This window comes from Simochromis diagramma, unplaced genomic scaffold, assembly GCF_900408965.1.
Source record: "Simochromis diagramma unplaced genomic scaffold, fSimDia1.1 OVJJ01000097.1, whole genome shotgun sequence".
Lineage (NCBI taxonomy): Eukaryota > Metazoa > Chordata > Actinopteri > Cichliformes > Cichlidae > Simochromis > Simochromis diagramma.
This window is the reverse complement of record NW_024387319.1, coordinates 508,470-531,836: the sequence shown is the minus strand read 5'-3', so window position 1 is coordinate 531,836 and position 23,367 is coordinate 508,470. Positions and strand designations below refer to the sequence as shown.

The 23,367-nt window shown below is 42.7% G+C and overlaps 3 long non-coding RNA genes across 3 annotated transcripts; 2 read left to right on the top strand and 1 right to left on the bottom strand.

Moving 5' to 3' along the window:
* Window positions 1-2,227: 2,227 nt before the first annotated feature.
* LOC120717316 lies at window positions 2,228-9,729 on the bottom strand. The gene is made up of 3 exons (XR_005692175.1): window positions 9,719-9,729; window positions 2,708-2,719; window positions 2,228-2,589 (listed from the first exon to the last, which is right to left on the bottom strand). It is a non-coding gene; the product is annotated as an uncharacterized LOC120717316 (long non-coding RNA).
* On the top strand, window positions 9,645-16,347 carry LOC120717302. Its single transcript, XR_005692160.1, has 3 exons — window positions 9,645-9,696; window positions 15,845-15,920; window positions 16,129-16,347. It is a non-coding gene; the product is annotated as an uncharacterized LOC120717302 (long non-coding RNA).
* A 295-nt stretch (window positions 16,348-16,642) lies between these two features.
* On the top strand, window positions 16,643-22,097 carry LOC120717304. The gene is made up of 2 exons (XR_005692162.1): window positions 16,643-17,229; window positions 20,983-22,097. It is a non-coding gene; the product is annotated as an uncharacterized LOC120717304 (long non-coding RNA).
* The last annotated feature ends 1,270 nt before the right edge of the window (window positions 22,098-23,367 follow it).

The window sequence follows — 23,367 nt, the reverse complement described above, 5'->3', positions numbered from 1 at the left end:
TGGAAATTTCTATTTGCAACTTTACACAAATTTGGTTTTGGATCCTCTTTCATACACTGGTTAAAAATATTATATAATTCCCCAACAGCTTGTGTCAGAACAAATGACCAAACATCCTCCAGCTTCTCTCTCTTGAGGGGCACCAGACAGGGATGCCCACTCTCCCCTTCACTGTTTGCAATTTTTATTGAGCCAGCAGCAATTAGACAGCGTACAACAATTACGGGCATAAAATGTAAGAATGTAGAACATAAAATCAGCCTTTATGCGGATGATGTGTTACTTTTTCTCCAAAATTCACAAACCAATCTCTCTGGGGTAATTGCATTGATAAATTCTTTCTCAAGTGTCTCAGATTATTCAATTAACTGGTTGAAATCAACAGTTCTTCCGATTAATTGCTCCTTCCATAATTCTTCTCCTTCCCCACTGCAATCTGGAAATATAAAATATTTAGGTATTAATGTCTCTCCTAAGCTTTCAGAATTAACTAAATTAAACCACATCCCACTTCTAAAGAAAGTAGAAGGCGATCTGACTAGATGGAAATCTTTACCCATATCACTCATGGGAAGGGTCGCCGCGATAAAAATGATGGTCTTGCCAAAAAAAACTATTTATTTTCAATGATCCCAAATAAGCCATCACAAGATTGGTTCAGATCTCTAGACTCGTATATTTCTAAATTCCTTTGGAAAGATAAACCCCCACGTATCAGCTTAAAAACACTACAAAAGACCAAGGATAAAGGAGTATTAGATCTGCCTAACTTTAATCACTATTTTTTAGCCAATAGGCTTCAGTTCATCTCTAGATGGTTTAAACACACCCTCTTAGATGAACCTTGGATAGATGTAGAACAGGCACTATGTAATAATCTAGAAATTTCAGACCTACCATTTTTCAGCTCAAACATCAAACGACATGAATGCTTTAAAAGCATCAACATCAGCTCTTCTCTGACAGCATGGTGGGAGTTTCTAAAAATGATAGAGTCTTCATTAATCCCATGCAAACGTACACCTATCTGGAACAATCCGGACATATTACAAAACAATAATATGATAAACTTTCCAGATTGGAATTGCAAAGGAATTAAATACTTGGAACATATATTGGAAGGAACAAACTTTATTTTGTTTGACAGACTAGTTACACAATATGGGATCAACAAGAAACGATTTTTGGAATATCAACAAATTAAATCCATAGTAAAAAGAAATTTAATCCCAGTGAAGCTGAATTACAAACACCATCGAGTGTGGTACAATTTTTTAGTCTAAAACCCCCCCAAATTATTGTCTAATATATACAGAACACTTTCTAAAATAGATGAATCAATATCCTTTCCTATTGCAAAATGGGAAGCAGATTTATCAATCAGCTTAGACCAAAACCTTTGGTCTCAGATATGCTTAAAAACCTTTTAATGGATCAGAAATCCTAGTTTGCAATTAACACAATACAAAATATTACATAGAGTGCAATATACTGGTCATAGGATGTTCAAGATGGGCTATACGCTGTGAAGATCAGAGAAAATTTTATTGCTATTGTTCATGGTCATCATCACTACCATTGCATTAATAACATTAATAACATAATCTACAGCATTGATATTGTATTCAGATGTTTAAACATATTAGCACCCAATTAACTTTTATTACAGGTGCAGTTATAACCACTTTAAAGTGTTGAGTTAAATCTATAATCTTAAATGCTTTTGAATGCTTTTTGTAATGTTAAATGTTTATATGCAGATTATATTGCATTATAAAAGAAAGCCCTAACTCTGAGTACACTCTGTGCCAAAGTAGACAGGAAACGTAGGCTTTTGCAGAGCATGCTTGTGAAAGTGAAACTAAAGCAGAGTCTAAGTGTAAGTTACTTTGAGCAGCTGTTGGGAGGATGCTATTTGAATAACCAGGTTATTCATTATTATCTTTTATTCATTTATATCTTTTTATTAAGCTTTGAGTAGTGGCGTTCATTTACAGCATTTATTCAATATATTACATATATATATAGTTATAGTAAACTGCTACACATCTGAGAGTGGCCTCTGTCTGGTTGTGAGCATTAGTGGGTGAGGTGAGAGGTGACACAGAGTGCCAATTGAGGTCAGGACACACACACACACACACACACACACATACACACTGTAGGTACGCTTATGTTCTAGGTGACAGTTCAGACATATTTTGCTTGTAACTGCATTTTTGTGCGTGCAGAATTGCTAGTTTGTTGCAGAGCATGGCCCGAGGTTTTGGAGAATCGAGAGCGAGATGAGCTACCGGAAGCACCTGGAGTGGAGGCGAAGAAGATGCTCTTTCAAACAGTGTTAAAGTCGTTAACGGAGCATTTGTGGTTTTGAAACTTATGCATGTGATGACGCATGTGGGGGCGTCATAAAATTAAACCCTGATGGTATAAAACAACTGCTTGTGTATTGTTAGGGAGATCGATGCTGTCTGAGTACAGTGTTCATCTCCCACACGTGTGTTCATTAAAATCATCGTTTTACTCCACCCGGCCGGATCAGTGTTTTATTTTGGAATTCCTCCTGTATCCCTCTTCAATATTTGAACCCTTAACAACGCCTTCCAAGAACTGCTCACACTGTCTAGCAAATACACCGGACAATTACATCCACGCTCTTTGGTTCTGTCCACCAGTTCAGAAGTTTTGGCGTGAGATATGTGAAGACTTATCAAAGTGTCTGAAATGTAACATTCCAGCCTCCCCTTTAGTATGCTTGCTGGGCAACTTGGATGAGGTCACTGCAGAAATAAACACAGCCCACGTTGTTTTTACGGCCCTATGCATAGCCAAGAAAATGGTCCTCATTAACTGGAAAAATAAAAATAATCTTAATTCTAACCAATATAAAAACCATCTAATAGATCACATTAGTCTTGATACAGCCTCTGCCATCACATTTGAGCAATCCCTTTGGGCTCCTTTGATTGGCTTCATCACCTATTGGGGGTGGGGGGTCATGGTTTGGTCCTGCCTTCGCTATTGTGGTTGATATGGGGGTAGGGACGGCCTTAGGGCGTCTGGGGAGTCCCTAGGGACGTTTTCCCTGGAGGGCCTAACCCGGGGGATGTGGCCATGACCTGGTTAGGGGCTCTGGTGGCTCTTAGATGGTGTTTTCCTTGTGGCTGCATACAGCGGAGATGGGGGAGGGTCTGTGCTGGCGGATGTTGGTTACTGGCCTGGTGGCCTGGTAGCCTGGCTGCCGCTGGGTGGGTCCGAGACGGGCGTGGAGGCTTGGGGGTCTGGGGGTGCTCCGCCCCCGGTCTGGGGTGCTGGCTGGGCCTTGGGGGCTTGGGTCCTGGCTGTTGTGTCGCCAGAGCTGTGGGTGGGTGGGTGCAGGGGGGCTTAGCCCCAGTGCAGGGGACCTCTGATGCATCGGTCCAACTAGGGGGCTCTCTAACTGGTGGGGAGGCTGTTATATCTTTGCAGGTGGTCTCCTCTCTACAGGAGCTCACTCTGCAGGTGGGGGAGAGATATAGGAGAGGTGGAGAATGAACACAACCTGGATGTCTATTGTTTTGTGTAGTTTGGGAGATGACTGGATGATGGGGTGGGTGCAGTTTTCTCTGGGGTGGAGTCGGGTGGGCTCTCCCGGACTCTGTGGGGCTGGGCAGTGCTGCTGCTGCGGGTCCCGGTCCGGATGGGCCTGGGCCCCCTTCCTTCGTTCCCTCCCCATCTCCAGCTGCCTCCCTCTTCCCGCTTCACCACAATCACCCACACATTCAGGGCCTTGGGGTAAAGGTGTGTCACCAGGGTGCAGGGGAGGCATCGCCCCCTCTGTCCCCTTCTGGCTGCCTGTGCCTCAATTTTATCCCACAACTTAGACATTCACATTACTCACACTCTCATTACACATACATATAGGATCTTGGGGGTGGGCACGCTACACTGTTTCCAAATTACCATCAGGGTGTACAACCTCACCCCTGGCGTCGTTGCCCACCTCCCAATTTTAAATACATGTAGACATTGAGGGCTAGCAGGAGGGGCTATGCGCTTACCTGCTGCTCTCTGGCAGGTAGCTCCATGCCCTCCTTGGTTTTAAATGCACCTTAGAACACACATGCATCAACACTACAATGAGCGGGTGGAGGGAGGTTTGGAGTCTTCTCTCACCCCCGTTCTCTGCGGCCTGCTGGAGCGGGCGGGCTAGGAGGAGTTGGCCGTCCGACTGCGGTCTGGAATGTGGGGCCTCCCTGCTGCTGCCGAGCCGGGGCAGTCTGCTTCTCTCCACCCCAGGGAAAAGGGTTACACTACCTGGGTCTTGGTGCAGTTTCCCCCTCCGGGGGCAAGGGTACCTAGCCCTGGGGCTTAGAGTACGCTTGGGGAGTGTGATTGTGTGTACAGCGTCTCTCAATGTCTGTCTCCACGTTGGGTGAATGTTGAGTGCATATTAGAGCATGAGGGTGGGAATGGATGTTTGTTTCTGTGTGTGCCTGTATGTCTGTGTCTATATGTCAGGTCAGGTATCAGACGCCACCTCTCTGGGGACATCTCAGGCCCTCCAAGGTATGGAGGCCTATCTCCCCCCACCACTTCCCCTGTCAGTGGCAGACGCCCGCAGACATCGGTGCCTGGGGATGGGCGTCCAGGTACACACCGGCTCACTCCTTGGTGGCTGCTTGTCGGGGCCTGGAGCCTGGGGCTCGGTCACTCAGGCACAGCTGGCTGCCGGCGGAGCTCCCGGGCACATCACTGCAACTCCCCCTGGCTTCTGCTCCGCGGCTGCTGAGTGAGCCCTTATTCTGGGACTCTCCTCAGCTCTTTCTGGGATAGTGGCACAGCTGCCCCTCTGTTGGTCTTCCTTGGTCTCTTGTGTTCTGAGGGCCTCTGGATGTCTGGAGTCTTGATCTCCTCCATACCTGCTTCATGTCCTGGAGGACGGGGCTGTTGCTCCCCACACCCTCTAGCAGATCATTACATGAAGGAACCTTTTAAATACGAGCGCGTCCATGCTCACAGGTGTACACACGGGGACTCACACACACAAACTACACCCTTTTTGGCTCCTACCTCAAACCACACTGTGTGCTGTCGATCTTACGTGCTGCACAATAATGTTTAATATTTAGTATTTACTGTTACACTCCCATAGATCATCGTGATGTTGTTTTTTTATGTTGCTCGTTTTGTTCTTTCTTCTGCTTGTTTTCTCTTTTTTATTTTTCAACAGGTGATCCAGGAGATTGATATATGTATTTTTTGTCTGCTTATTTTGTTTCTATTTTGTTTTTTGCCCTTTATCCCCGTCCCTCTTCCCTGTTGTTTTTCTTTCCCTCTTTCTTTCTCCCCTTTCTTTTCCCCAGTCAAGTCTGTCCCGTATTAAACAAGTAAAAATAAAATAAAATGAACAATAAAAGGTGAATCAAATACACCATTACTGGGATGGTCCATTTAGTAAAGTAAATCCGTTGGGCATCTTTCTTCGCCTTTAGACAATAATTCTGATGGCAAAAGAGCCAAACGGGACAGGCAAAAAGAAAAAAGAAAAAGAAGAAGGATCTAAAACTTGGAGATATAGTCATTATAATGGATTCTTCTGCACCATGTGTTTCCTGGCCACTTGGAAGAGTTCTGGAAACCATTCATGACAAAAATGGACTTGTACAATCTGTACTTTTAAAAACAAAAACTAACATTCTTGAAAGACCTGTAACTAAACTTTACCTGTTACATTAGACATTGGTATAAAAGTGTATTTAAATGCTCTGTTTGCTTTTGGTTATTTATGTGACTTTATATGTCTAAAGTAGACTGTATGAGTGGCTCCTTATTTTCTTTGTGATTAGAATTGCCATGTCTGATAGCCATTACAATTAGTGGTTGGGGCGTAGGAGCCATTTTTGGGTTAATAACATATGTGGCCACCAGAGGTCACCTTTTTCTGTTTTGGTATGGTTTGTTCATGTAAAGGTATTTAAGGGTAGACACACTTAGTCAGCATCAGGTGTGTCGTTAATTGTAAGAAGGCAAACAGTTTGTGACCGGCAGTGTTGGGTAAGTTACTTTAAAAAAGTAATTAATTACTAATTACTTAGTCAGTACTCTACAGTACGCAGAGGTAGCATCTCTTCCACAATGTTGCCTGCAATCATTTTTTTAAGCTCACCTTCAGACGTTTTCTGTGCTGCTGAAGTAAAATCCAGCTTTGCCTGCTTAGCAGGAGTTGCCATGGTGTTATCCATGGATGATGAACAAGAAGTGTTCGTCTATGCTCTCATGTCATGCGCTTCATTAGATTACTCATGCTATTAACAGCTACTGATAGTTTTTTCTCGCCAAGACATATAGCTTACATATTACTGTAATATTCTTGTCTGCTTGTTTCAGAAAAGTGAAGAGACGGGAATATGTCCATTTCATAAAACAGCCACTCGCTTCAGCCGAGTCCGACATCTTCCGCTTTAGAATACGACTATGCAGCAAACTGGTGCGAAATGACGCGCACCTACACTACAGCGATGTTAAAGCGGCAGAGTTTACTTCTATGTTTAGAAGACAAATTATTGAAATTAAATAACAATATTCAGCGAGTTTAATTATTTTACAATGTAACGGAAGTACATTGAACAGTAATTAGTTACTCTACTTTTTCAGTGGAAAAGTAATTTAATTACAGTAACGCGTTACTTAGTAACGCATTACACCCAACACTGGTGACCGCTGCGCTGTTATGTTAAGATGATTTTGGAATAAAGACCAAAAAGGAAGAGATAAGTACTGCTGGAGCTATTGGACTGTTTAATTAATTCATGCATACCAGTGACATCGTGTCACCCCCGTTAACGACCACCTCAGTGGTTTCAAGCGTAGGCTTTGCCTCTACAATTATTCCTGTTAAATATTAAACTCCACTGAGACAGCTGGTGACACAAATCTGAAGGCTAGACTGTCCCAGTTTCCAGCCTCGCATTTCCAGCCTTCTCAGTCTTCGAAGGATCCTGCCCACATAGACCGCGAAGGCTGGTTCCTCCGAACAATGCGGCTTATGTTTTGGGATACACAATTCATAGCGCGGCGGTGGGTGTGGATAATTTTGCCGCAAAATGCGGCAGAAGGGGGCGGCCGAAGAGTGAACTTCGCATTTATTCATGTGCAAATGTTTAATAATGAAGAACATTAAAACATTACTGTTGGCCACATGTGAGCAAAGTTATGAGACATTAGTGATGTTTGTACTGGAGATGGCACGATACTACTTTTTTATGTCCGATACTAATATCTTAAATTTGGACCTTGCCTGTGCGTTGTGCAAGTGTGTGTGTGTGTGTGTGTGTGGGGGGGGGGTCAGTTATAGTGTGACCCCATAAACGACTTCCCTAAACCTGCTGGCCTGGAAGTCCAGCAGTTCATCTAAAAACCATGGCATTGATTATACAACTATAAGCATATAATGAGTAGATATTTCTAAGCATAAATGACAATCAACAATACAAATCTAACACCATCCTTCCTATTCTGGTACGAATAGGGTTGCAAACTCCAAGCAAAAAAAAGAAAATAGGGAACCAGCCCCCACCCTCCACCTCGTGATGCTTAATCAATGTAATCAACTTTAATTTGATGCAGTGTGAAAAAAATGCACATAAATAAATTATTTTTCAACGATAATTAAATAGATTCAGCATCTTTCTTCAACAGAATTGCAGACTGCACAGATGGTACCTTCCCAAAGGAAATAGTACTATAACTTACTAGGGTATATTAGACTTAACAGTTACTATTTACAGTATTGGACTTCTATACATTTTACATCAGATTAAAACTTTGGGTGTAAGATTTAGATAATTATTTATTAAAAGCTAGACATTTTAAAACAGAATAAAAAAGAAAATTATGCCTTTTTGCCCCCCTTTTCCCTGTTAATGCCCTATCGGCCCCCCTGGCTAAACTTACCAGCCGTCAGTTACGTAGAAAAAGATCCTGGTCTAGAAAGTAATATTAAATAAATTCTAACAACAGCTTATCAAGCTTAAACATGCTGCTGTTGTTCAGCCGCTGGTTTCCTCTTTCTGGCGCAAAGTGGGCCAAAAACAAAGATAGAAGGACTTGCGACAGAAAAGCCGAAAAGCTGATCATTAATCAGTTTCACGATGGAATTAGCAGCAGGAGAGGGAGGGAGAAGAGGCACTTGCTCCATACATCGGTTGTTAAGCTTAACACGGGAATGCTTTACAAACATTCAGAGATGAACTTACTCACTTGCTTTACTTCTCTCTGGGATAACTTCCTCGGAGATGAAATGCCGCATTGCTAGCGAGGCCACAAATACACACAGCCGCTCTGTCACGAGAGCACACTGCTGTGTGGCCGGCATAGTGTACAGGAACATCTGTGCCGAGTATAACCTGGAATTCCAGAGGTCAAAATGGGAGATGCCCCCAAGGGTGGTGGAGAATGACCGAGCTAAGATCCTGTGGGACTTCCAGATACAGACGGACAAAATGGTGGTGGCTAACCAACCGGACATAGTGGTGGTAGACAAACAGAAGAAGACGGCCGTAGTGATCGATGTAGCGGTTCCGAATGACAGCAATATCAGGAAGAAGGAACACGAGAAGCTGGAGAAATACCAAGGGCTCAGAGAAGAGCTCGAGAGGATGTGGAGGGTGAAGGTAACAGTGGTCCCCGTGGTAATCGGAGCACTAGGTGCGGTGACTCCCAAGCTAGGCGAGTGGCTCCAGCAGATCCCGGGAACAACATCGGAGATCTCTGTCCAGAAGAGCGCAGTCCTGGGAACAGCTAAGATACTGCAGGACCCTCAAGCTCCCAGGCCTAGAGGACCCGATATATATATATGTATAATTGTTATTTACTAACTAATCTTGAAATGACTGTTCAGTACAGAAATAAAGCCCAACAATCATGTTTTTACAGTCTCGTGGTCTCAGCCTCAGATACTCAACTAATCAAAGTGATGTCATGACAAAAATGAATGACAAACAAAAAAAATTTTTCTCCTTCATTTCTGTCAAACAAAGCTGTATCATCATCATAGTATCATGGTTGCTAGGCAACCTGAACGGCCCGACGAAGGCTAGACCGTCCCATTTCACAAGCCTCTCACTTCCGCGCACAGTACGTAGTACACGTAGTGCGCGTATTTCAAGCGTACGGTCTCTTAATTGGGATACAGCCATTGATACGGAGAGACTAGTGTAAGGCTGTTCCAATTCTCAGCACCGCTCTTCTCTTTTCCTGTGTCCTTAGCAATTCTCCTTCCCATGATGACGTTTTCAACGAGGCCAAGGAAAAGAACCGAGGAAAAGGAAAGAGGAGGTACTTTTGGAAAACACCCCACCTACTCACGATGTGTAGCGCAGTCACGTGACCACACAGTAACAAACCACAGCAGAATCGGAAGAGTGGGGCGGAGCAAATGTGTGCAGGAGAGGAGTCGAGCAGAGAGAGCTGCTTTGTCATGAAACGGGAGTAAAGTAGTGAACTTAGAGGAGAGAAACAAACTGAAATGTCGATCATATACCACTACCAACGTCCTGATCGATATCTGCATCGATCTGCCCACCCTTGTCTCCTGGATCGTAGCTGAGATCAGCGTGAACCACGTGGGTCTCTGCTCCCTGATCTGTTTCCTGTGTTTGGAAAGAGTTGCAGCTTCATCGCGGAGTTTCTCTCGGTTTGTGGGCTCATCTAAAGGTAAGCACCGAGCTAACTTTACTGTGAGTTCAGTTCATGTTGAGGTTAGCTCCTGAATGAGGTCTTCTGCTGCTCTCCTCGGTGTCTGTTCACAGTTTATTGTGAACACGTTGAGAGAAGAGTGAGAGAGTGTTTGGAGAAAAACACCAACTAATCATTAGCTCAGCATGCTGGGAGAAGTTGGAGCAGAAAAGTCTTTTCATTGTCCCTGCAGCTGTTTTTCTGCCTGCACCAAACCTCTACAGCCTCATTTCTATTTAAGTGATAACAGGAAGTCAGAGCGATCTGCTGCAGTATCAGGGTCACTATAAACTTTATTGTCCAGCTGTATGGGCTCAAAATGTGGTCATAAATATTTTGTACTTGTAAAAAAGATTTGTATGTGTAAAAAAGATTTGTGTGCGTAAAAAAGATTTGTATGTGTAACAAAGATTTGTGCGTGCGTAAAAAAGATTTGTGTGTGGACTTAGGAAAAAAACCCTGCAAGTTGCAAGTACGGATTTTGACCCGATTTTTCTTCCTTTCATCTGATTGGTCAATGTCATGTCAATCACAAATGTAACAATCCAATCAGAGAACAGATGGGTTTGGCTGTCGTAGGGGCGCTTTTTTGAACTGCAGGTCCTTGAAGGGTGATACAGTTTGAAGCTGGAGGATCGCTATATAAATATCCGATAGCAGCTAGGTCCCCTAACTTTCAGTAGCTGTTGAAAGGAAAAAGTTGTGGTATGTCAGTGGTTAGAAATACCATTATTACTTTAGGATTAGTTTAACACAAAGTCAGGGCTGACCCAGGACCATTGCTGCTCACATCGGACGCAGGATGTGCTGCTAATGTTAACTGCTAACTAAAAGCAAAGGATCCAGAATTTGTTACGCTGGCTGCTGGGCTCTGTGGGTTTTTGCAGCAGCTCTACCTGCACTAGATGCACCTGGTCCTTGTCTTTTCTATCTCTGACTTTATGTCCTCTACAAGAGTTTTTTTTTTTTTTTTTTTTTTTTGCTGGTTCTTCAAATGTTCAATAAAAACATGTATGCTAATTCATAACGAAGAAAGCTTTGTAATGAAGACTGTCATTTCCAAAACACTGCCCGCCCCCACCCCGCGGTCCGCAGCGCTGTTGAAAAGGCTGTGGAAGTCCCTGTATTAAACACGTAGACCTGTGACACAAAAATCACCAAACTCGGACGACCACAGACTGTTTTCCTTCGTGGTGATGAAGGAAAACGCTGGGTTGGCATGTAAAAGGGCATTTATTCCCTTCAAAGACCTGGGCCCTATTTCAGGAAGCCGGTTTAGTGCAAACTCTGAGTAAGTATACCCTGAGTTAACGAAAACTCTGGGTTTTCGGTTTCACAAAGCGAGTTTAGATTAATTCTGAGTGAGTTACTATGACGACACACTCCGTGAAGCTAACCTGCCCCCTAGCAGGTTTACTTCAACTAACCCTGACTTTCTCCGCCTCTTTGTCGGAAACCTGACTGTAGGAAGTGTCAGACATGGCGTGCTCCTTCCTTGAAGAGCCAGTAGATGTTGAAGCCCAAATTCTCCGCAGAGCTCTCCGCCGGGAGAGACTGATTAGAGCGCGTTTGGACATTTTATCATTTCCTGATGAGTTCCTGTGTGAACGTTACCGTTTGTCAGCACAATCTATAATTTATTTGAATAACATCCTCAGGCCTAATATTGCTCATGTGACACATCGCGGACACTCTCTCAGTTCTGTACTTATTATTTGTATTGCACTTTGGTTTTTTGCAAACGGGAGCTTTCTGTATAATATTGGTGACGCTGAGCACGTTTCCAAGGCTACCGTCTGTCGGGCAGTCAGGAATGTTACAGTTGCACTGAAACGTCTCCTGTACTCGTTTGTGGTGTTCCCCGGTCACAGACCCACAAGATTCATCAAAGAGGGATTCCACAAAATTGCAGGTATCAGGATGAACGAAACTTAATTCATGATGTGGTGATACTTGAACTACTACTTAAATTTTACATTTATTCTCACGGTTCCCAGGCGTGATTGGCTGTATAGATGGCACTCACATTTCCAATCATTGCTCCTTCAGTAAATGAAGGAGACTATGTGAACAGGAAGTCTTTCCACAGCATTAATGTACAGGTACATAGCTCCCTGTAGCATTTCAAACTAACAAATTATTTCATTATAGTAATGGATGCTAATTTGTGTTCTCTGCACTGTGAAGATCATATGTGATGCTGCCAACATTATCACAAATGTGGAAGCCAACTGCTCAGCCTCTGTGAGTGGTGGTGGTGGAGGACCCCCACCTGTTTTTCGGGCCTCCGCTTTTTTTTCTGTTGGCTATAACGGGTCACATTTGAGCATACAGAGTAAGCAAATATGTACTTGTAATGTGCTCAGATAATTTCAATAAGTGCTTACAGAGGGGAAATTAATGTAGCCTCTAACTGCAATTGATTTACATGGGACAAACAGACCAAGCACTATGGCCCATAATACAATTACACCTCACCTGTTTGGACTATATTTTTATATTTCATTTTTACTTGCTGCCAGGAACGTTTGGAGCCTGTTGGGTTGCACCTGCGCTCACATCACATCACAAATAAAATGTATGAAATAAAAAATAAAATAAAATATAATAAAATAACGTGTTAAATGGGTGGAAATCCCTAGATCAATGTTTAAATTAACACTCACGCATTGACTCTGTCGGCTATGTTTTGCCATGCATGCTCCCTTTCTTTTGCAGCTGAAGCTGTGTTACTTTTTTTCCGCGGAATTTGCATGTTATCGGCATATGCTGCCATCAGAATTTCGGCCTCAAGCGCTGTAAGATACATTGACCGCGCCTTCTTTCCCTCCGTCTCCATGGTGACTCGCTTAATCTGTGCTCCACTAATCAGGGCTTTATGTATCCTCGTGCGCGCGCTTAACTTGGGGTTAAAGCAACTCCGCGTTGACTGAACTAATTGTTATCAGCCTTTCTGAAACCGAATATTCCGAGTTGGACAGTTCGGGGTTACTCAACCCTGAGTATCGTTTTTCACTCTGAGTTTTCTAAACCGGCTTCCTGAAATAGGGCCCTGCAGTTCAAAAAAAGCGTCCCTCGACAGCCAAACCCATCTGCTCTCTGATTGGATTGTTACATTTGTGATTGATATGACATTGACCAATCAGATGAAAGGAAGAAAAATAGGGTCAAAATCCGTACTTGTAACTTGCAGGGTTTTTTTCCTAAGTCCACACACAAATCTTTTTTACGCACACACAAATCTTTTTTACAAGTACAAAATATTTATGACCACATTTTGAGCCCATACAGCTGCTGTGGATGAACACATGAGAGGAAGTGAACTCCTACAAAGTCTCATTTTAATGAGTGTGGCTGCTGTAAAGTGATGCACAGGAAGATGTTAACAAAACTAATGAAACAGAGATGAAAGTTCATATTTGAAAGCGCTGTGAATTAAAATATAATGTGGTGGTTAATGTGCAGCTCTTGGTGAGTTGGGAGAAGAAGAATGTTTTTAATCCTGTTGGGTATTGTTAGGATTTAAATATATATATATATTCTTAGCTGTGAACCAGAGCTGGTCATTATTCTAACTCACCCTGGTGTGTGATGCTGTGCAGCTTCCTCACAGAAGCTGATGTCACAGGACGTCACAGCATCTCTATAATAATCCAAATTGTTGGTAACAATCCTGAAAACCTGCCAGTCGGTGCAGTCCAGACACACCTGCAGATTCTCCACAGCCTCATCAGTCCACTGCTTCAGTGTCTTAACAAAAGCTTAAGACAGTTTCAGTTTGTGCCTGTTTGCAGGGATCAAGTGAACCATGACATGGTCTGAGAATCTTGATGTAGTGTCAGATGATGACCCTCTTACTATCAGCTCACCTTCTGTTTTGTAGAGTATTTTTCTTTTCCTTTTTTAAAATAAAATCTATGAGGTTCAAACGAAGCACCAAACTTCTTTTACTCAATCAGTGGAGGTTCATTAGTGCATTTTCTCACCACTGTTTTTAACTGGAGGCTGTTACGAAATAAATATATATCCTTAGTCCTTATTTTCTGATTATATTGTTTTTTGTGCTTTGTAATAAAGTCTGTGAGAAAGAACGAGGTTAGAGGGTGACAGGTTGCCTAGCAACAGAGGCTTCAGTAAGGGGACGTTAAGAAACAGGAAGTATAGAGCTGCTGCACCATATTAATAAAACACAGGAAACTAGATGGAAAAAGCGTGTGTTAGTGTGACAGGCCTCCGTTTCCGGAAATGTAAAATGACTATCTTTTTTTTTTTTTTTTTTTAGCTTGACCACTCTGAGTCCAGTCTTTCTCTGTCGCCAAAATAATTCAAAAGAACGGAATTTAATAAGGCTGACACACTGACTGAAGACATTTAGTTTCAGTGGATTTGAGCTTTCCATCACAGCTTCTTTTGGTCAAGGATGAAATACACATAAATATTAGGGGTGCAACGATATTCGTATCGATATTGAACCGTTCGATACAGTGCTTTCGGTTCGGTACGCATATGTATCGAACAATACAACATTTGTAATTTATTTTATCAACTTTCCTTCTGACGATGCTGTCTGTGTTGAGCGCTCAGTGAATCTGCGTTCGACTACTCCGCCTAGGCTGCACTGTCGAGCGCAGATCCACTGAGCGCTCAACACAGACAGCATAGTCAGAAGGAAGAGCACAGGGCAAGCTAGCGAGACAGAAGTTAAGCTCTCCTTGCAACATGGACCTCCCCCACTCTCATTCAGATCTGGCGTTTGGAATTATTTTGGTTTTCATGTGACGTATGACCCTGAAGGTAAGCGAGTCATGGACTAAAGTAAAACAGTATGTTGGATGTGCCACGCAATGCTTAATTACATGGGTGGGAACTAGTGTGTTAGCGCAGTTAGCTCGTTAACGTGTTGGCCGTCTAGCCCCATGCACGGAGCGATCGGCGGTAGCTCGTTAACGGAGATTTGCCGTGTTGTGGCGTTAAGGTCATTTCAACGAGATTAACCTGAAAGCACTAGTGGGAACACAACGAATATGACTGCACATTTACGCCGACATCATCCTAGTGCAAAGACAAAAACAACAAGCATGCTACTAACTTTAGCCGAGTCATTTAGACAGCTGTTAGCACATGATTCTCCTTATGCTGCTGAGAATATAGCCCAGAAGAAGCGGATAGTATAGCTTTTATTTTGGAAAGAGACATTTCTCTGTAATAAACTCTCTTTTCCAAAGATGAGCGATTCCTCAATCAGATACAGGGCTCGCAATATCGCTAGCCCGACGTCCTGGGGCTAGCGATTTTTTTCAGACGGGCTACCCTGCCCATCGGGCTATTGTAGGAAGGAAAAATATATGTCAATGCTTTTGCATTCTTTCAGAAATGTAGCTGGGTAATTATGTCATTGGCATCGGTGAGCCACTGTCAATATGTGACATATTGAAATCGCGTTTGAATTTGCGCTTGTTTTTTTGCTTTCACTTTGCAATCGTGCGAACTGTGTATAGAGAGCGACAGCACTGATCTGTGAGTGATGATAATTTGTGCACCAATTCCTCTGACATCGTCTTATTAATCGTTAGCTTACTATGCAAACATGACAAGTGAAATCTCCGGCAGCTTAAACATGTGAGAGGTTGATCGCGCAGAGAATCGCTGAGCTTATGTGAGTCCGTGTGTAAAAGCAGCACGATATATATTTTAGTTCTGCTGAGCCAAATAAGACAGGTCGGGGTGAAGAAGTGACAGCCAAAGAAAAGCTTACCACAAAACGGAGAAGTTATGACAAATCAGACTATAAGGCAAAAAGAAAGTGCAGCTTTATGGTTTCATGGACAAAAGAATTTCTGTGGCTGCAATATGACGAGCTAAATAACCAGGGCTGCACATAAGTGGTCCGCAGGTGCGCATTCGCTGTCAAAATAAAAAACGCGCACAAGGGTTAGGGTTAAATTTAAAAACTGTACTTTTGAGTTAAAATATATATTTATAATTTTAATAAATGACAAATTAAAAAGGCATGAACATTTTTTTTGTATCGAAAAAATATCGAACCGTGACACCAAAGTATCGAACCGAACCGAACCGTGAATTTTGTGTATCGTTGCACCCCTAATAAATATATATTTTGTTCCAGCTGATCAACAGGAGGAGACGAGCCATTTAGACTCAGCTCAGCCACTACAGAGGAAACAATGACTTCAACCCAAAAGGTGAGCAAAAATATCTCTGTTATTGAACCTGTGTGCAGGTTACAACTCTCATTGTAGCTCATCATTGTAATGTGATACTATCACTAGAAGGTGGTGGTAACACACCTACAATGTGTTTGTTGACATCTTTGATTCCACTAATGGAGTTTCAGTTTGTTCCACGACTGCATTTCACTCACTGCCTCTGTTTGTATCTCTGTCACTGCAGGACCAACATGGAACGAGAAGTCAGCGCTCTCAGGAGGCCGACAAACCTCACAGAAGAAAGGGACAGAAAAAATACAGCTGTGACGAGTGTGGGAAGGGTTTTACCGGAGCTCAATACCTGAAAACACACCAACTCATCCACAGTGGAATTAAAGCTTACATCTGTGACTTGTGTGGAAAATCTTTCACCCACGCTGGAAGCTTAAAAACACACCAACTCATCCACAGTGGCGTTAAAGCATACATCTGTGACTTGTGTGGAAAATCTTTTACCCAGGCTGGAAGCTTAAAAACACACCAACTCATCCACAGTGGAGTTAAAGCATACATCTGTGACTTGTGTGGAAAATCTTTTACCCAGGCTGGACATTTAAAAAGACACCAACACATCCACAGTGGCGTTAAAGCATACACCTGTGACTTGTGTGGAAAATCTTTTACCCAGGCTGGAAGCTTAAAAAGACACCAACTCATCCACAGTGGAGTTAAAGCGTACAGCTGTGACTTGTGTGGAAAATCTTTTACCTCGGCTGGAAGCTTAAAAAGACACCAACTCATCCACAGTGGCGTTAAAGCATACACCTGTGACTTGTGTGGAAAATCTTTTACCCAGGCTGTTAACTTACAGACACACCGACTCATCCACAGTGGCTTTAAAGCATACACCTGTGACTTGTGTGGAAAGTCTTTTACCCAGGCTGTTAGTTTAAAAAGACACCAACTCAGTCACAGTGGAGTTAAAGCATACAGCTGTGATCAGTGTGGCAGAGCTTTTACCCACAGTGGCCTCTTACAGCGTCATCAAGTTATCCACTCTGGATTTAAGCCGTACAGCTGCCACATATGTGGAAAAACCTTCCACTTGCTAGGCAGCCTAAATATTCACCTCCGCATTCACACTGGAAATGACGTTTACTGCTGTGATCAGTGTGGGAAACTGTTTGTGAGATATAAAGACTTACAACACCATATGTTTACCCACACTGTGGGGAGACCTTATAAATGTGACCTCTGTGATAAGGCTTTTAAAGAGCCACGTTCCCTGAAATCTCACCAACAGATCCACACTAGAAAGAAACTCTGCAAGTGCAGTTACTGTGAGGTATGTATGTATATTGTTATCTTCTTATTTAAGACTGACTGTTTGGACCAACTCTTCTCATTAAATTGTGTTCGCATGTTAATAATTCTACTGGACTCAATGGCATCTACTGGAATTTTGAAAATGTCAGTAAAGAACATAATAAGTCATCAAACTAAAAACCATGATTACTGTAACTTTGCATCCATATTTGAGGATTTACAGTTGCACTTTCATTCAAATATAATAAACACAATGGTGGAGAGGGAAACAAAGAGAAACTGGCTTCTTTTTCCACTATAACTATGTACATAGGCCGTTCTAGTGTTTATCTGTCTTACACAGATAAACACAGATATCTGTCTTAAAATGTGTTCAATGTGCTGCCCATTTTGTTGGATTGTCAATGCAACCCTCTTCACACACTGATAGCAACACCGCAGGAGAAATGCCATCACAGGCATCCAGTATCGGTAGTTTCAGGTGCTGCACATCTCGTATCTTCACACCATAGATAATTGCCTTCAGATGACCCCAAACATAAAAGTCTAAGGGGGTCAGATCGGGAGACCTTGGGGGCCATTCAACTGGCCCACGACGACCAATCCACTTTCCAAGAAACTGTTCATCTAGTGATGCTCGGACCTGGCACCCATAATGTGGTGGTGCACCATCTTGCTGGAAAAACTCAGGGAACGTGCCAGCTTCAGTGCATAAAGAGGGAAACACATCATCATGTAGCAATTTCAAATATCCAGTGGCCTTGAGGTTTCCATTGATGAAGAATGGACCCACTATCGTTGTGCCCCATATACCGTGTTGGGAAGGTTACTTTTAAAATGTATTCCATTACAGATTACAGAATACATGCCCCAAAATGTATTCTGTAACGTATTCCGTTACGTTACTCAATGAGAGTAAAGTATTCTGAATACTTTGGATTACTTAACATATTATCATGCTTTTTACAACTATGTGAATGTACTATTGCTGTGTGATTTATTACTGTTACTGAAGGTCCGCGGCTCTGAACCGTAGTAAAGGGACCTCTGACTAATATGGGTTCCGTGTCGGGCTCATAGCCGAAAAATAGCTTTACTTTTTTTTTGTGGGTCAACTTTTCTTGCGAGAGACAAAGGGAGGCGTTGAAAGGCTGCTCCAACGGAACTTATTGTTTTGGAGGAAAACACGAACAGAGTGTACATTCGAGTCTTAATAGCTTACTTGCACACAATGCACCCGACCCCTATTGCGCCTCCTGCGGGTGGTGGGCCTGCGGGAGGATAGGCCCATGTCTCCTCTTTGGGCTGTGCCCGGCCGGGCCCCATGGACTAAGGCACGGCAACCAGACACTCGCCCTCGGGCACCCTCCCCGGGCCTGGCTCCAGGGCGGGGCCCCGGTAACCCTATCCCGGGCAGGGTAAACTGTTCCCTCGATGTTCTTTTCATAAGGGTCTTCTGAATCGCTCTTTGTCTGGTCCCTCACCCAGGACCAATTTGCCATGGGAGACCCTACCGGGGGGCAAAAGCCCCCAGACAACATATCCCCTGGGATCCCTGGGACACACAAACCCCTCCACCACGATAAGGTAGCGATTCAAGGAGGAGATTTTCCAATTGGCTAAAAATTACAGGGGAGAGGGATGCTGCTAGCTAGCCAGTCCTGTATAATATGGCCTTGAAGCGAGCAAAAAAAGGTAATTCCTGGACTTTTATGCCAATTTGGACAGAAGACTGGGGTTTTGTGCAACAGAAAGATCATGCTGTATGTGCCCTTTAACTTGAGAGTGTTGGTTGCCAGACCTCCAATGTTAAACAACATTTTGAGATGAAAGATCAAGAAGCTTCAAGTATGAGGCAGAGAAAGTTGAATCAATTACACGTGCTGTGTCAAGATATGAGAAGCAAGCAAGTACTCTTGCACGTTTTTACAGCTGCTAAACATCATGGACCATAAGTAAGTTTTCGTATTGGGCAGTGTATTGCTAAACATGGAGAGCTTTTTACAGAGGGAGAATTTATTAAGGAGGCTTTTCTCTCAAGCTCAGAGATGTTATTTAATGGGCTTCCAAACAAAGATGCAATTAAAGCAAGGATTCAAGACATACCTGCATCAGCCAGAACTGTGGAACGACACATCCAGGAAATAGGTAACAATGTCAGAGCCCAACAAACAGCTGCTTTGAAAGAAGCCCAGGTGTTTAGTGTAGCTTTGGACAAAAGCGTTGATATCAATGAGGTTCCACGTTTGGCTGTTCTGGTAAGATCCTGTGATGTGGAAGTACAAGAGGAACTCTTCTGCTTAACCCCGATGCCTGAAAAAACGTGAGGTGGGGTGTGGTGAGGCGTGGTCGGTGACGCCGTGCAGGTCTGCAATCACGTCCGCCGTGTGAAAACACGCTCTAAATGATGATCTGTGGTCCCGCCGTGCCTTATTCACACCACGTGAGGGTATTGGCAAGGTTTTTAAGGAGTGTTTTGATGAGCGAGGCATTGGCATTACATTGTGCTGTGACAAATAATGATGCACCAGCCATTGCTGGAAAACACAGGGGTGCTGTTACCTTAATTGAGGAACAAGTTGGTCATCTCATCATTAAACAACACTGAATAAAAGAGTGAGAAAACCTTTGTGCCAAGATGTCAAATTCAGATCTTCATGACGCCATGGCCACAGTGGCAAAAATCGTGAACTTTATCGTTAAGCGATCCGCTTTGACACCGCCAATTCCAGTCTGTGCTCGAGGAGATGGATAGCTCATGCATAGACATCCCACTCCACTGTGCTATTAGATGGCATAGCTGTGGAAATGTTCTGGAACGACTTGTGGATTGTTTTGATGTGGTTAAAGAAAATCCTGGCAGAAAAGGTGCAAAGCCGTCCGAAGTCAGAGACCAGAATTGGGTTGAAAAACGGGACACTTCAACGAGTTACAAAATGTGATCCCCAGATAATACAACTGGCAAATACAAAGCAGGGGCAGGGATCACATTAACCTGCAAATCCCTGAATTAAGAAAAGTCATATTAGCCCAGTTTACTTTTTTCTTATCATTGTTTTACCATCTGCATTTTCTGTTGTATATTTCCTTTGCTGTTATGGTTAAATGTTATGTTATGGATAAAAAGTGTTTTTTGAAATATAGCAAATATAGTTCTATAAAGTTGTTCTGTATAGTGTGTAACTGTTGATATGCAGCATTATTAAATTTATTGTTAATGCAATAATTGCGATGACACATTGACTTTAGAGGAAATTTTAGATGCCACTCATCATCAGAAAGGTTGCCTACGCCTGCTCTACAACAAAGACCTATTGAGTCTCAGTACCAGGTCACTTTACTCTAGCATGCAAAGTGCTTTACCGTGTTGTATAAAGCACTTTGAGTGCTCAGGCAGAGTAAAAAAGTGCTTTATAAGAATCAATCCATTTTACTTGTGTTTACTAACTGAACAACGGGAGGGTCATCTAACTAAAACCAATCAGTGTATCCCACCTGACCCCCTCAGAATCAGCTTACTTTTAATAGTTTGTGAGTTTTATTTAAATGTCCTCAAAGTATGGTGAGAGACTGTCTGCAGCCAGGGTACCAGTGCTTGTTGCTGTTCCTCTACATCAAAGACATTTATTGTATCCCATTAAGCTGAGTGTTATAATGAAAACAGTAAAGTGTAATTGGACATTGGCAGAGATTCTCTTTATTTCAGGCGACTTTCAGAATTAAAATGTTGAAGGAATTCCCTGACTTACACTGTCTTTGTGTCTTTGTTTAGAAGCAGAGTGACACAGATGGATCCAGTTCTCAACCCTGTCGTCGCTGTGGTGGTGGGAAAGAGTTTGACTCTGCAACAGACCCTAAAAATATATCAACGTAGACACAGTGAAGACAGAACCAACTATTGCAAAGAACGTGAGAGGCTTCCCCACTCGAACTAATTTAAAAATACATGAACTCATTCACAGTGGGGTTAAAAAGCACATCTGTGACCAGTGTGGGTCATCCTTCACCTCTGCAGGTCACCTTAAAAGTCATAAACAAGTCCACACAGGAGAGAGACCATACAAGTGTAAACACTGTGACGGAAGCTTCTCACGATCGAGGCATCTTAACCTTCATGAACGTACACACATGTAAGATAATTTACCTGTGACCAGTGTGACCAGAGCTTCAGGAATCTCAGTTCATACTCCAAATACAAACGATCCCACACTGTAAATAAACGTTTTCACTGTTGCCAATGTGCAAAAACATTCACTTCATTATCTGCTCTGTGCAAACATCAGCGTGATCATGCAGGACTGAAATCAGTAAATCAAAATGAATCTGCAGAGGCAGAAAGATCCTCTTCTGGTTTTGGGGTCAGACTTAAAAACCTTGAGATCAGGCTCCACAGAGTTCAGATGGACTCCTGTAAAGAGTGTCAGCTGATGTCACACGTGGATGAAGTTATTCAGTGTTTTTATAGTTTTGTATTTTCATTGTTTTGAAGTCTTAATTTGTATTTTACTTTTTGAAATTCAGTTTAAAGCTGAACTGGGGCTGGGCAATATTTCTATGTAATACTAATTTATTCCACAAGGTGGAGCTTTATTTGATCAGCCAAAGACCACATTCATATTTACAGTGGTGGCCTGCAAAAGACAACACATCTTTAGAAAAATTGGGGTAAAGCAGCAAAACACTGTTAGAGGTTAAAGTTTGCAGATTACTGATGTTGTTCATCAGCTCTAACACAGTGAGACCAGTCATGGCCCAGTGTTCTGGGGTTTTCTTAAATGCTGTTTAATTGTTTCTACTCTGGTTTAGTGTGATGGCCATGAGTGATGTCTCTGTCAGCAAAAAGGCTGTAACACTGTCCGTGATAAAGATGCTAAATAGAACCTTCAACCTCCCCATTGTCTTTCTTCCTTCCTACATTCAGATGAATAAATTAGCTTTTTGTTTTCTCTTATGTCTGTAAAGGTTCTCAGTCATCCAGGTCGTCGTAGTCTAAGGAGCTTGGAAAGAAAAGCGTTTGGATTTCTTTAAGTTGCTTGAAGACGTTTCACCTCTCATCCTAGAATCTTCTTCGGGTCTAAGGTCAAATGGTGGAGAGTTCCAGATTTAAGCTCTGTGGGAGCGTCCCCCCGAGAGGGACTTCCTAATGATCCTCTACCTAATCACACAAGACAAGATGTGAAAACGGGTGTAGGTAGGATACAATTTAAACAAGTAGTATAAAAGAGGTGATATTTTTGGTGTCAATGCTGGTGTGAAGATTGTGCTGTTTTGATGGCGTTGCAAATATTCCTTTCATTCCTTTAATATTCCTTTAAAACCAAGGAAATATTTGGTTTCAACGCTCAGTTTATTTTCAGGGAATATTCCAGCAGTTAAAAGTGTTGATAAATGAACTCGAGTGTCTAAAAATGGGCAAAAAGGGCAAATTGCAAACATATGTACATTTTGTGTAATGGGATTTGGCAAGATTGAGAGATCTGCCGGACATAAAGAAAAATGTAAATATGAGACTGACAAAAAATTGATAAAAAGAAAGACTAAATGAAGCAAAACACTGAATGGTACAGCTCATGAAGGCACAAACATGGCCTGCTACTGGATGTGTGAGAGGCAGAGAGAAGGGGGTGGGCTCCCAGACATCGCAGTGAAGGTCAAAGGTGAAAATAAGACATGCAGAGATTCAGCAGAGAGAAGACGCTCACTGTCTGTGCATGTTAAGAATATCATGATTAAATAAAGTTCGTTTAGGGATTTTTATACATTGCAACGGTCTATTAAGAGTTGGCCCTCCATGTAATAATGGGGTAAAAGCGTGAATTTAGCTCTTTGATTGAACTGAATTTTTGAGACTGACATGCAAAGCTGCAGAGGGATTTCCAAACATGCTTACATATCATAACCAGTTAAAGTCAGGGTGCAATTTTCCTGGGCTAAAGGAGTCTGAACACAATATCCCAGACTTAGATAATAAGTGCTGCTCCAAGATGGCGCCGAGTATGGCAGCCTCGTCGCGAGCTCCCCCAAGCAACGGCTTTCTTCTGTGTTTAATTTTACTTTTCCTTTATTTTTTCACGAGCAGCACTTGTCTCCTTGTGTACGACCGACAAACCTTACTGGACATAAAAGACGGTCTTTCTTATAACTTTCCGGAGTTCAA